At 44.7% G+C, this 14,959-nt stretch overlaps 1 protein-coding gene across 10 annotated transcripts in view; it reads right to left on the bottom strand.

Moving 5' to 3' along the window:
* Positions 1-14,959, bottom strand: part of sema3c (sema domain, immunoglobulin domain (Ig), short basic domain, secreted, (semaphorin) 3C) — a 303,601-nt gene that overhangs the window by 134,931 nt on the left and 153,711 nt on the right. The window contains exons 1-2 of one of the 10 annotated variants that reach the window (XM_078235580.1): positions 4,024-4,290; positions 2,856-2,924 (exon numbers count right to left, since the gene is read on the bottom strand). The exons of 3 other annotated variants lie outside the window; for them this stretch is intronic. The gene's annotated coding sequence lies outside the window, so the exon portion shown is untranslated. Of the gene's footprint in view, positions 1-2,855; positions 2,925-4,023; positions 4,291-14,503; positions 14,938-14,959 lie in introns of those variants that run through there. 6 more of the 10 variants (XM_078235581.1, XM_078235586.1, XM_078235585.1 and 3 more) reach the window with 6 other exon arrangements.

The following is a 14,959-nucleotide window of genomic DNA, read 5'->3' as shown; positions in this document are numbered from 1 at the left end:
TGGCCAATCAACCTCACCTGCACATCTTTGGACACTAAGGGGCAATCTACCATGGCCAATCCACCTTTACCTGCATATCTTTGGACTGTGGGAGGAAACTGAAGCATCCCGAGGAAACCCACACGAACATGAGGAGAACGTGCAAACTCCATACAGACAGTCACCCCAGGCTGGAATTGAACCTGGGTCCCTGGCGCTGTGAAGCAGCAATGCTAACCTCTGTGCCGCCTTTCCTTTCATCTGAATGTGATTTTGCTAAAACTAAATAGCACATTTAGGGAATGTCTTAGACTGCTATTTGATTACATTTAGAAAAATGTCAAGATTGCTTGTGAAATTTTTCAAACTGTTTTTGGTATTCTGTGCAGCTACCCATGGATATAAAAACTGATTTAGATTGATCTGAACTATTTGAAAAATGGTATGCGGCAAATTTAACCCTTAGCCCATAGGAACCTCCAGGGAAATGTGTGTCTTCTGGCACACACATATCACTGGAAATAATATTATTGGCATAATACGTGTTTTCAACAAATAAAGCATTACTCTACTTCTCGAGCATTAATTCTAACTGGCCGATCTCCCATATTGCTGAGATGCAAGAATAAGAAAATAATACATGTACTTTACTATATCCATGTTACATGTGTCTTATGTTATGCATCTATTTTGCATCTATCCACACCGTCCCTTCCCCACCAAGTTAAACCTTCTCAAGATCTCCTGACCAGTTCCAAGCCTCCCCCATTCCTTTTCTACGTCCAGCTTCTCTGGGACAGAGCTCTTGCTGCCTTGGCCTCAATGTTACTAACCCACCAATTAGTCAACACCCCATTCCGCCCCATAGTGGCTGACATATTAATGGTTCCCGCTTCACAAGTACTGTCACCTCCTTGTCAAAACATACATCATCATCATCACTCTTCCTCATAAAACCCATCCTTGTCCTTGCAAACTGCTGCCCCATCTCCAGCTGCTCCTTCTTTTACAAGGCCCTTCAGTGTGTTGTCACCTTCCAAATCTGCATTCTGCACTCTCTCCTTCTCTATGAACGGAATGCTTTGTCTGTATAGCGCGCAAGAAACAATACTTTTCACCGTATGCTAATACGTGACAATAATAAATCAGTTCAAATCTGTGTACACCATTCCTGCAATTCCATGTTTTGAATTTATCCAATCAGATTTCTGTCCTTGACAGAGGACTAAAATGGCTCTAACCAAAGTCACAAATGACATCACCTGGTGGCACAGTGGTTAGCACTGCTGCCTCACAGCACCAGGGACCCAGGTTCAATTCCGGCTTTGGGTGACTGTGTGGAGTTCTCCCCGTGTCTGCGTGGGTTTCCTCCTGCTGCTCCGGTTTCCTCCCATATTCCAAAGATGTGCAGGTTAGGTGGATTGGCCGTGCTAAATTTCCCCTTGGTGTCAGGGGGACTAGTAGGGTAAATACGTGCGGTTACGGAGATAAGGCCCAGATGGGATTGCTGTTAGTGCAGGCTCAATGGGCCGAATGGGCTCCTTCCGCATTGTAGGGACTCAATGAAGCATGAAAACACTATGGGTCTAACTGGATTGCTGTTCAAAAGAGCCAGTGCAGCCTCAATGGGCTGAATGGCTTCATTCTGTACTTTATTATTCTGTGGTCCTATAAAATTAAAAGCATTTATCCACTTTATGGTTGAAAGATACTAAAAGGCCAGAAATGAGGCTGGTTTTACCGGATCTCAGTTTTACATTGGAACTTTTTATTGGGGTTGAACCTCCATTCACCTCACGCAAGGCCACTGACCTTGAGGCTGGGGCGCGACCCCCAATGCTCCAAGTTGTCACATTCTCAGTTCATGGTTGGCAGCAGACTACCACAGCTTGGTATCGCTCCTGCTCTGACCAAGACCGCAAGAAACTACAAAGGGTTGTGAGCGTAGCCCAGTCCATCACGCAACCAGCCTCCCCATTGACTCTGTCTACACTTCCCACTGCCTCGGAAAAGCAACCAACATGATGAAGGACCCTATGCACCCAGACATACTCTCTTCCACCTTCTTCCGTCGGGAAAACATAGAAAAGTGTGAGATCACGAACCAACCGACTTAAGAACAGCTTCTTCCCTGCTGCCATCAGGCTTTTGAATGGACCTACCTTGCATTAAGTTGATCTTTCTCTCCACCCTAGCTATGACTGTAACATTATATTCTGCACTTTCCCCTATGTACTCTATGAACGGAATGTTTTGTCTGTATTACGCACAAGAAACAAAACTATTCACTGTATCCCAATGCATGTGACAATAATAAATCAAATCAAACCTGGCTGGACCCCTGAATGAAAAAATATGCACTTTTCAGAGATGCTGAGAGCAGTCCAACAATGTTTCCTGTCTCTTCACTTAAAAGTAAAAGTTTATTTCTTAGTCACAAGTAAGGCTTATATTAACACTGCAATGAAGTTACTGTGAAATTCCCCACAGTCCGTCGCCTGTTCGGGTCAATACACCTAACCAGCACATCTTTCAGAATATGGGAGGAAACCGGAGCACCCGGAGGAAACCCACGCAAACACGGGGAGAACGTGCAAACTCCACACAGACAGTGGCTCAAGCCAGGAATCGAACCCAGATCCCTGGTGCTGTGAAGCAGCAGTGCTAACCACTGTGCTGCCATGCCACCCTCACTTGGTGCTCAAACAGTTTTTGCAAGGCATTGATACAGTGGACAAAGATGCTCTTGCATTTAATTCTGAAACAGACACTCGTTCATCACCTCAGACAGGCAGGATGCTGGAACATATGGCCCACAGAATATTATGCGGCATTCTCTAAGAGAATATTCCCAGTATTACAATTACGCCACTGACCTGATATCATTACCTCAAATGTCACTCATTCCTCTCTCATTTATGTCACTCCCAATCTGTGCTCACCATCTAGCAATTTAAGGAAAAATGAACAGAAGACTGCATATCATACAAGCCAATAGCTGGCAAGAACATAATTCATAAGAGCAATAATTTAATCTCCTTGATGTTTAAAAAAGCTTTGTGCATCCTATTTATGACATCACTAAATTGAATTAGAACTGTTGTATTTCACCACCAACTACAGATATAGCACATAATTCCATTTACAAATGTCTCCTATTATTTATATAATATAAGAAATACACACCACATCAAATTGGTGATGCCAATTAGCACAATTACACAGAAGTAAAATGGTTCAAGTATGTGCATATTGTAATATCTTATTGCAAAAGCATTAATTAATCTCTCCTTATCAATATTTTAAAACATAAAATTATAGAAAGACAAAATAGGGAATTTTTTTCCAAGACCCATATCGTTTGGAAATAAAAGCATGATTTTATGATGTGGAAACAAATCAGAACTGACAGTCTTTCGGTTGTGTATGCCCATCTGACCGCTCCTGTGCAAAGCCAAATGAAGCTGATACAGGGTTCCGAGTGATGACATTCTCTGCCATTCAGCACTGCCAATTCTTAGAGATTGGAAGATGACAAAATGACACCACCGCAGATTACTATAATGTGAATGTGACAAAAAAGTCCACTGTGCTGTGCAGAGGCTGGTAATATCTGTGAAGCACTACCCAGCTTTTGGAACATATATCAGTGATCAAACATCCACACCTGAAGAATTAGTTACAAAATTCTAATCGATTTCAGCAACCTATTCTGAACATTATATGAATTGGATTCTACCCATTATATGCGCATTGTCGTAGAACTTGTAATCGCATGCCAAGTCTCTATGGCAGAAATGCAAGCAGTCACAAAGAGTACTGATCTGAACCACTCTCCAAATAATGAGTTAAAAAGTAAAAGCACTGATGATAGTTATGTATGAACTATTATTTAGCTTCCATACTGAAATCCTCATTTAATAGTACTAAATAGTCAAACTTGTGTTTGCAAATTTTCTTAGCTGGAACACATCAATGACACATGCTTTTTTTTTTCCACACACCCATTTCTAAATCATGAAACAATGCAGAATCAGTACCTACCTACAATCAGTTAGAGGAGTACTCTGCAGCAAACTGTTTTGAATGACCGAGGACTGGTTGATTTGCAGTGAATCAGTTCAACGCTAAACAATTGGCCGTGTCATGATTTGTTTAACACCTCGTTGGGAAGCTCATTGTCTTCTTACTCCCCGCCAATATAAAGGGTTTTTCTCAAACTGTTCCTTAAGACCCCTGTGACAGCTGAAACATACGCTCGTGCTCCTCACTGTCAGAGCAAATAACAAGGCAGCAGTCAAGGCGCTGTCTGATTGGGGAGGGACCCAAAGCAAACTGTAGGTCTCCAATTACACTGAGATCTGCTCAACTGGCCCGTTCGCAAAGCCTGCAGCTAACCCCACACGGGCTTGCATGATTAGCAAAACCTGATGTCAATAATCGTCAGATGGCATCCTCAATGCTGAAATATACTGTTGGAAATTATAACATAACGGGATATACTGTGTGTGTGTCTCTGAATGTATAGTAAGCAGTGACTGTTCTTATCTACTCCTATTCACCCTTTCCTTCACAGAGATACAAAGCCTGACACATGAGCAGTAGAGAGAGCACTGTCTGGGGTAAAGCACCAGCTCCTTTAAGGCAAGGGCAAGATATATGATTAAAATAATTAAAGTTCACATTTCAACAGTTGCACTAACTAGTTATGTACTATTAGTACTACCATAGCCTATAGTTAATGGTGCACAACACACAACTTAGAGGTAACACATTTTCGGGGCGGCACGGTGGCACAGTGGTTAGCACTGCTGCCTCACAGCTCCAGGGACCCGGGTTCAATTCCTGGTTTGGGTCACAGTCTGTGCGGAGTCTGCACGTTCTCCCCTTGTCTGTTGGGTTCCCTCGGGATGCTCCGGTTTCCTCCCACAGTCCAAAGATGTGCAGGTTAGGTGCATTGGCCATGCTAAATTGCCCTTTAATGTGTAGGATGCGTAGGTTAGCGGGATTAGAACATAGAACATAGAACAGTACAGCACAGAACAGGCCCTTCGGCCCACGATGTTGTGCCGAGCTTTATCTGAAACCAAGATCAAGCTATCCCACTCCCTATCATCCTGGTGTGCTCCATGTGCCTATCCAATAACCGCTTAAATGTTCCTAATTATCAGGGTAATTAGCAGGGTAAATATGTGGGGTTGTGGGGATAGGGCCTGGGTGGGATTGTGGTCGGTGCAGACTCGATGGGCAGAATGGCCTCCTTCTGCACTGTCAGGATTCTATAACAAATTCATTTCCGGGTCCAGAATCTGCTCCGTGGAGCAGCATCAGACATGTTCATGTTTCTTCTTCTAAAAGATACACACAGAGATCTCTGTGACCAGCAGCCTGAAGGAAGAAGGCAGCTTGGTAACACCGGGCGGAATGTTGTTGAGGTGCTGGGGATCTCACCGGCTGGCTGGAGAGCTGGTGGGAGATGCACAAGGCCTCTTTTTTTGGGTTGCCCTCCTAACCATGAGCCAATCAGCAGTGGTGAGGCGAGAGGCAAGCCTTCCCCTGGAATGCCCCCCTCCGGAGACGAGGTTTCACCTACTCGGAGCTGCCGGCAGTTCTTGTGCTCAGCAGTGCCACTGGAGAGGCTGTGACTGCGACCGGGACATCATCAGTGACAATGGGGATCAGCAGCAAGGGCAGCAGGGTGCTCTCAGTGAACCCCAGTCCCCCCATTCCCAGTCCCTCGATCAGGCACCAGCCCCTCATTCCCAGTGCCCAGTCCCTCAATCAGGCACCAGTCTCCCCCATTCCCAGTGTCCAGTCCCTCGATCAGACACCAGCCAGCCACCCCTAGAGGTGACAAGCCCGCCACACAGCTGCATGGTGACAGTCCATTTGGGTTAATCCTAGCAGTGTCAGGATAAGGCCCTTAAGTGGTCATTATTGGCCCCTTAAGGGCCTCAGTTGGTGGCGGGTGGGAAGGCCCACACTCGACCTTCCCACCCGCCAACAGAATTTAATTCTGGTGGAGACGGGAAGATGTCGGGATTCAGGTGCACCACAATTCCACTCTTCCCACTCTCCACACTCTCCACACTGAACACCAGAGAATGTAGTATATTCTGCCCACCTTCAGTCTAACATACTCTGCATCAGCAAATCCTTTTATGCTGAACTGTAAGATGTGAAGGCTGCAGATAGCATGGCCTTCCTGTCTCTATTACAGAGGTCTCCTATAACTGTGTGTGGGAGAGTCTGGACAAACTGTTAACTCTGGATGAGCTGATTTAGCTGTCAAGTCCTTTGAGATGAATAAAACTCCCAGAAGCGATGGATTATGGCTGATTTGTATTTGACAGTCTGGGTCTGGATCAGCCCAGACCCGCTGGAGATCTATGCGAGTCTCTGCTTCTGACTGGCAACATGTCAGAATCCATAAAGGAAAGGCATCATCACCCTCATCTACAAGTGAAAGGAGGAGAGGAAGGAAATCAGAAACTGGCGAGCCACGTCACTGCTTAACGTGGATTACAAAATTCCCTGCAAGGTCATCGCCAATCCAGGGAAATCTGCTTTGGAGTTGATGATCAACCCAGTGCTCTGCCCAGCGGGAAGCTCTCTGACAGCCCCGTGTTGTTCAGGAATACAATTTCCCAGCTGTGGGGAGAGGGGTGTGGACACCAGCTTGATCAGTTTGGACCAGGAGAAGGCCTTACAAATCACACATCTACACGATGAAGGTGTTCTCCAAACTGGGGTTTTAAGAGGAAATTCACAATTGGATCCAACCGCTCTTCACAAACATCAATAGCGCAGATTCAATCAATGGATGGGGATCAAAACGTTTTCCGATCAAATCTGGCATCAGGCAGGATTGTCCTCTCTACCCTGTCTCGTTTGTGTTTTGTCAAACTTTTTTGCCAAGTCCATCAGGAACAATGTGGGCATAAGACAATCCCAGGCAGTGGAGGCATGCAGCTCAAAACCGCCATGTACCTAGACAACGTCACCATCTTCTGCTCAAATCCGTTGTCAGTGTGCAGACTGACAAGCATCTATAACCAGCTTGAACTGGCCTTGGGAGCCAAAGCAAACAGCGGCAAGAGCGAGATCATGTTGTTTGGCCTTTTGGTCCTTCACTGTCGGGTCAGACTGCCTGAAGGTGCTTAGAATTTGGTTCAGAGGGGCTGGGGTGTAATGACCTTAACGAGGCCCATGAGGTTGGGTTCTTGGAGTCTGAGCTCCCTGATTGAGGTAATGATTGCCTGTCCAGTCAGGGAGTCTCACCTGTATAAATATATTGAGAAGTATCAGAACTATTGACACTCTGGATTCTGACTTTGTATCTGAAGCACCCTGAAGAGCGGAGATAAGTTTGTAAACAAAGGAAATCTGGTGAAGGGCCACCATGGGACTTGTGCCAAAAGCTAGAGGAGTGGGCAGCAATGTGGTTGACTCTCAACTGCCCTCGGGCAACTAGGGATGGGTAATAAATGTTGGCCAGCCAGCGACACCCATGTCCCACGAGTGAATTAAAAAAAAGCCATGGTGTACCAAAAATTGGGAATGTGGGAGCATTGCCCCAGCTCCACTGCATAAAGAACTTGGTCAGCGGGTGCGAGATGCTCTCAATGTTGTATGTGGTGCATTAGTTTCACTTTTTCTTTGAGCGGAGCACACATTAGGAGCTGTGTGCGTGCGCTCTGCTCAAAGCAAAAGTGAAACTAAGACTGGATCACATGACACATTTCCTTTAGTGATGTCATGCTGATATTCCTTGAAGGTATTTTACAACATAATGTTGGCCAGCCAGCGACACCCATGTGTTCCACATGCAGCTTACAGTGAGAACTGACCAAGGTTAGCTACCCCATTAACAATACCGTTTACCAGATACATGTCTGACATTATCAGTGCTGTTACATGTTATCCTGCAACATGTTGCACATTTACTACTAGCCCATAACAATCTTAGATCTCTTTCACATTTAACTATGCATACATATGAGGTACACATTACAGGTGCAAATTACAGTTTGGTGAACCACACATTAAGTCAATGATATATCCAAAGGGTTTCTTCACATATAGCGGCACAACTTGGCTGCATAATACATAGATTGGCTGCTTCAAGGGCCCATGTTCATTATTATGTATGTGGTACTTCAACTGACAATGGTGGCAATACTATCAGTCCACTTAAAAGACAAGGTTGTCCTTACTACAACAACAGTAAGAAGTCTCACAACACCAGGTTAAAGTCCAACAGGACTTACCCCAGTCCAACACCAGCATCTCCACAGCCTTACTACAACAAGACAGACATGATTATCTTATGGCGCAAGCTCTGTTTATGTTTGCTGGTTGGACATTGCTGTCACTTTCCTATAATTTGTAGTGGGAAACAGCAGTCTGTTTGGAAAGCAAGGGCACTTGACACTGTCCTGCATCCTGATATCTGCAAGCACCCACACTTCTGTAAAAATTCCAGAGAATTCTGTTAGTGAACTTGAGGTGGCAATACAGGGTGAGTCACAGGCTATTGGCGAGTCACAGGATATAGGTGAGTCACAGGCTATAGGTGAGTCACAGGCTATAGGTGTGGCAAGATAATCGATGCTGGCAGAAGAGTAGAAGGATGCTGTTAACAAACCAAAAAGCCACTGGATTTTGAGAAGAGCATCACTGCCATCTTAGCAAGTGACTGTGCTATTGCCCTTGTGCTTGGTCAAGATTATAAAGCTGGCTGGACTGAACCAGTCACTTGTTTCTTGCACTAGCAGGCAGCCCTGATATTATTGATAATCCCTGTATGAAACTTAAAGGAAGAAGAACCAAAAATGTTGCAAGACCAGGCACCAGATGGAATAAGTTGTCATGTGGTTCAATGCCGATGTCAAGTTTATGGAGACAGCTACTCAAATCATTGTCAGGTAGGTGTGACAGATCTGCATATGGATTTGACAGCATCATGGCAAGTGCAAACAATCCAGCTTTGGCATTTAATGATCTCCTTTAGTCTCGTACTAACTAATTTGAAAAAATAAGATGATTATGTTGCTTTAAAGTAACCCTCAGCATATAGGTAACAGTGGCTTGACCAGGGGCACTGGACTCGATAGTTTCCAGTTCGATACTATATGACCCACCATGAAATGTTACAGAGAGAGGCACTTTGCAAAGTTGTCTTATTTAAGGACCTTTTAGCCCCTATAAGCTTCTATAAACAATTTGTTAACGGGAAGATTTTCTGTAACAATCGTTGTGATTCTGCCTCTTGCCACATTACATAAATACTTCCTCACCATCCGATGTGATAAACAAAGGAAAATTCCATTCAAAGTTATCAGTTAAAGAGACAACATCCCAGTGGTAGCACAGTGGTTAGCACTGCTGCTTCACAGCTCCAGGGACCTGGGTTCGATTCCCGGCTTGGGTCACTGTCTGTGTGGAGTTTGCACATTCTCCTCATGTCTGCGTGGGTTTCCTCCGGGCGCTCCGGTTTCCTCCCACAGTCCAAAGATGTGCGGGTTAGGTTGATTGGCCATGCTAAATTGCCCCTTAGTGTCCTGGGATGTGTAGATTAGAGGGATTAGCGGGTAAATATGTGGGGATATGGGGAGAGGACCTGGGTGGGATTGTGGTCGGTGCAGACTCGATGGGCCGAATGGCCTCTTTCTGCACTGTAGGGTTTCTATGATTCTATGATCCCTTTAAATGATGACTTACCAAGTGGCTTCTTTTCAAGGCCTGCTCAGAATGGCTGGCAGTAGCATTGGGCAGTAACACACCCCTAAACATTACAAGACTTGGAGTTTGCTGAAGACCTCATTAGCAGAATGTTGCTAAAATTAGGTTCCAAATTGGGATGAACACAAATCAAACGGGCAGCAGGGAAAGAGTTTACAATAGGTCGAGGTGAATATTAAAATTCCCGCTCTCCACACACTAGAATCTCAAGTTAGGTATCGGCAATCTGAATAATCACTCTCTAAGGAACAGTTATATTCCCGTTATGCGACACGGTTTATATATGAACAGTGTGCTATTTGTGGGACCTGAGGGAAATCCTTGTTCGTCTAGTACTGTACAGATTCGACATGAAAATAACAGCCCTACATAAACAATGGTTGCCATAACACGAGAGCCGGTGTGTAGCAGACTGTATTAATGCTAAAGATTGAGAAACCTCATACAGATGCATCACTGATGATGAATTGGTGCAGTAAAGGTGGAATAAAATCCTCAAGGGCATACTTACAAAACAGTGGTGTATCTCCTGGGATTAGAAACTCAGGTGATACCACTTGAAAAGTGTCTTTGCTTTTGATTATTTCAGACAGTGAGCTTAACTTTCAATTGTATTATTCCTGTGAAAATGAAAGGACATGAATTGTTCATTCTGAAATGATTCAGAAGAGCTGACACCACAGCCTGGAATTTAGCCTGGAGGTAAGCTCTCTGAGAAGTGGTTGCTGTTGTGAGGTTGGAAACTTCAGAAGAACGTATTTGCTGAAAGTCCTGCAGAATGTAACAACAGGCCTGTTCTAGGTGAAACCTTGACCCATAGTCAGCCTGATTGATAGACTTTCAAGCTGCAGACCTATTTCACAAAGCTGGCGTCTACTGAGAGCAGGTTGGTGTATTGGGGGAGTCAGAGAGATTGTCATGGGAGGATCCTATTGCTGCTGGTGGGAGGGGTCCCAATCACAGTGTGATGGGTTGGATGCTGGTCTCTGGGGGTGGGGGTTTGGGGGATGGGGGGGGGTCGGGGGTTGGTTGGTGGATGTGGGGTGGTAGGAGGGCCCCTATTGTGTTGAGCGAGGTGGGCAGGGTGTATAAGGGGGTGTTCTGCTGTGATCAGAGAGGGGTCAGATGTGATCAGCTCGGAGAGGGGATTAGATGTTGATTATGAGGGCAGCAGCAAAATGGTAAGGGTAGTGAGAAGATTACTGAACAAATTGTTGAACATTGTTTTTTACCTTCATAGATGTGAGCATGACTGGAAAGACCAGTATCAATCCTCCATCCCTAATTTCCCTTCAGAAGATGACAGTGTTTCCTTCAACTGATGAAACCCATGTGGGGTAGGTATAGCCACAGTGCTGTTAGGAAGGGAGTTCTACTCAGCGACAGTGAAGGAATGGTGATATAGTTCCAAGTCAAGATGGTTTGTGGCTTAGAGAGGAACTTGCAGCTACTGGTGTTTTCATACAGCTGCTTCTAGGTGGTAGAGGTTGTAGGTTTGGAGGGTGCTGTGGAAGGGGGCTTGCTAAGTTGTTGCAGTGCATCTTATAGTTGGTGCTGTGTGTGCAAGTGGTAGAGGGAGTGCACGTGAAGTGATGGATGGGGTGCCGATCAAGCAGGATGCTTTGTCCTGGATGATGTTGAGCTCCATGAGTGTTGTTAGAGCTGTATCTATCCAGACAAGAAAAGAATATTCCATCAGACTTCTGATTTGTGCCTTGTCAATGGTGGACAGACTTTTGGGAGTCAGGAGCTGAGTTACTTGCTGCAATATTCTCAGCCTCTGACCTGCTCTTGTAGCCACAGTATTTATATGGTGAGGCCAGTTACGTTTCTGTTCAACAAGCACCCCCAGGATGTTGATGGCAGGGGTTGCAGTGATGGTAATGCCATTGAATGCCAAGGGGCAATGTTTAGAATAGAATCATAGAATTCCTACAGTGCAGAAGGAGGCCATTTGGCCCATTGAGTTTGCACCAACCCTCCAACAGAGCATCTTATCCACGTCCTCCCCCTGTAACCCCACCTATTTACCCCACTAATCCCCCGAGCCTATGCATCCTGGGACATTAAGGGGCAATTTAGCATGGCCAATCCACCTAACTTCCCCATCTTTGGAGTGTGGGAGGAAACCAGAGCACCCGGAGGAAACCCACGCAGACACAGGGAGAATGTGCAAACTGCACACAGACAATCACCCAAGGCCAGAAGTGAACCCAGCTCCCTGGTGCTGTGAGTCAGCAGTGCTAATCCTCCCACAAAGATAATCATTGTTTGGTACTTGTGTGGAATGAATGTTACTTGGCACTTGTCAGTCCAAGCCTGAATGTTGTCCAGGTTTTGCTGCATGTGGACACAGGCTGAGTTGCGATGAAACTGATAACTGCGTAATCATCAGTGAACATCCTCACTTCTGACATTATGACGGAGGGAAGATCATTGATGAAGCAGCTGCAGATGGTTCGGACTGGGGCACTACCCTGAGGAACTCCTGAAGTGATGTCCTGGGGACTGAGATAATTGACCTCCAACAACCATGACCATTTTCCTCTGTGCTAGTTATGATTCCAATCAGTGGAGAGTTTCCTGTCTGATTCGCATTGACTCCAGTTTTGCTGGGGCTTCTTGATATCACACTCGATCAAATGCTGCCTTGATACCACTCTCACCTTTCCTTTGGAGTTCAGCTCTTCTGTCCATGTTTGGACAGGGCCATCATCAGGTCAGGAGCTGAGTGACCCTGACCGAACCCAAATATCAATGAGCAGGTTATTGGTGAGTAATGCCACTTATGGGGTGAATTGAATTGGCTGAAGATTGACATCTGTGAAGTTGGGGCCTCAGGAGGAGGCTAATATATCATCCACTCGATTCTTCTGGTTGAAGTTAGTTACCTTTGACACTCATGCACAGCCACTGCCTCCCCCCTCCCCCCCCAATTAAATCTTTTTACCCTCAATGGCTAAGACCCACACCGTTTTGTGTTACAGTGCTGCAACCCATAATAAAATGCACATAACTACACAGCTCAGCTGAACAACACTTCAGTAGGTCTATTATAACAGCAAAGAAACCTTTAACATCAGTCATTAAGTATAAAAATGCTAATTTTTCTCTTTTCAGACAAAAAATGTGAAATGCAATGTGAGAAACAATTTGAGAAAATACCCCACCTATGTCCCTTTAATTTCTTACTAATAACACAGCAACACTTCGGTTTAATGTGCGAGTGTGTATATAGTTACACCCAGAAAACCATTGCCAGTGCAAGGAACTAACACATCATTAATCAGAACTGCTTTTTCAACTGCAAAAGCCACAAAACTAAAAGAAAAAAATGTGCATTTATCACAACTCACTGTGTCACCTTTTACTCATCGATGCAGAGTTTTTCTGTAACTTGCTTTAGCACATCTGCACAGTTTCATGGAGGGGAACTCTCTGAGTTATAATATCTGTATTCGGAGGGCTGAGCACTTTGTACTCTATTTAAAGATCCTGAAATCCCCTGTTCCTCCTTCCTTTGTGCTGTGTTACACTCATTCAATCTACATTAGTCATTTTCCTTATACTCTAACATGTTGTCTGGAGGCCCAGTCTCCACTGGGTATGACTCACTGAGCACAACTGGACTCAGGACAACTTTGACACATCTTTCAAACGAGGCAAAGTGTGACCACCTCATCCCCACATGTCACCGCAGAGCAGCTTGCATCCACATACAAGTGCCCCCTTCAAAATAAATATACATCAGGCTTTGAAGAAACTTTCAACACCAACATTCTGAGCTGCTCATGGTATACAGATGGAGAATCCATCTGCCACCTGTTCACACATATTCAGGAGATAAGATTCCGGCTACAATTACCATTTGATTACTCACATTTTAGGCGCTTGGTCATTTACTCAACTTTTATCCATTAATTATTAGCCTGTTCGTCAAGGCAAAGTATTTCAAAACATTAATTGATAGAATAGTTATTAACCCCAGTTTAATAATTTCACCATTTAGCTATTAAAAATAACCCAGAAAATACACTGAGATGCAACCAGTTTTTCTAGTGTGGTTATGGCTTAAAAATTCTAACATTCAGGCATAAAATAAATATTTTGTATCAATCAACTACCTTTGAATCCTTTGCCCTTAGCCCAGGGCAGAGGTCTTTCATTGTCAGTTATAATAATGTAGACCTCTGCCAGGAGTCAATAAAAAGCTTCCATTTTCAGGCAGTGAAATGATATTCCATTTGCTTCAACCCTGAGATGAATTTCAAACAGCCCAACCCAGGGAATCTCACCGTCCAGTGATTCACTCAGAAAAAAAAATTAACATAGAAACAAAGAAGATAGGAGCAGGAGGAGGCCATTTGGCCCTTGGAGCCTGCTCCGCCATTCATCACGATCATGGCTGATCGTCCAACTCAATAGCCTTACATTAGAAAGAATCCAAATATTGATTGTCATAACCCCTGTACATTAATCCAATGGGATCCATATCCGAGGAATTAAAGAACAAAGATTGCTGAGGGAGCGAGATACATTCAGACTGAGTTTCAAACTGCCACATGGTTCTGAAGCATCTCCCCTTTTCTTCCAGTCACCAGTTCTATTTGTCATTTATGAATTAGCCCCACTGAGTATAAATAGTCAGACATACTGCTCTCCCTTGGATCAAAGTAACAATAGGGATAGACATCATCACAAAGACACTGCACTCCTCCGATGTAAGCTCGTCTACCACTGACTGACACATTTCTCCAAGGGCAGGGATACAATTACTTACAACAGGAATTGTCCAGATCAACCTGATGGCCTCACTCTCTGTGCAGGGAGATCTGAATGGAGGCTGAAACGGTAACCGGCAACTAATCTGGACAGCAGCACTCCAGTGTGCGTGAAATTACACCAGAATCAGACATCACATCGGCCCAAGATATTCCTCTCTTCCAGCAGCTTGTTGGAAATGCAGTGGCTTCACTGGTCAGGTTTTCCTCAGCTACTTAACGTTCTTGGTTGCTAGGTCGTTGCGCAATCTTTAATAACGCAGTGTGTGTGCCTCTAAGTCAGTTTCAAGTTGGCTAAACAGTGGAATGGAACAACAGAGGGAAGCTCTCACTGCGTTTAGATACAGAAAGACGTCTGTTTAACTCATGATCCGAAGCCAAGAGCAGTATAAAATGAGAAAAATGTTACTGGGATAACAAACCAACCTCGACTGCAATTTCAAAACAGGTTACCT

Source organism: Mustelus asterias, chromosome 19, assembly GCF_964213995.1.
Source record: "Mustelus asterias chromosome 19, sMusAst1.hap1.1, whole genome shotgun sequence".
Classification (NCBI taxonomy): domain Eukaryota; kingdom Metazoa; phylum Chordata; class Chondrichthyes; order Carcharhiniformes; family Triakidae; genus Mustelus; species Mustelus asterias.
This window is presented reverse-complemented; position numbering and strand designations above follow the sequence as displayed.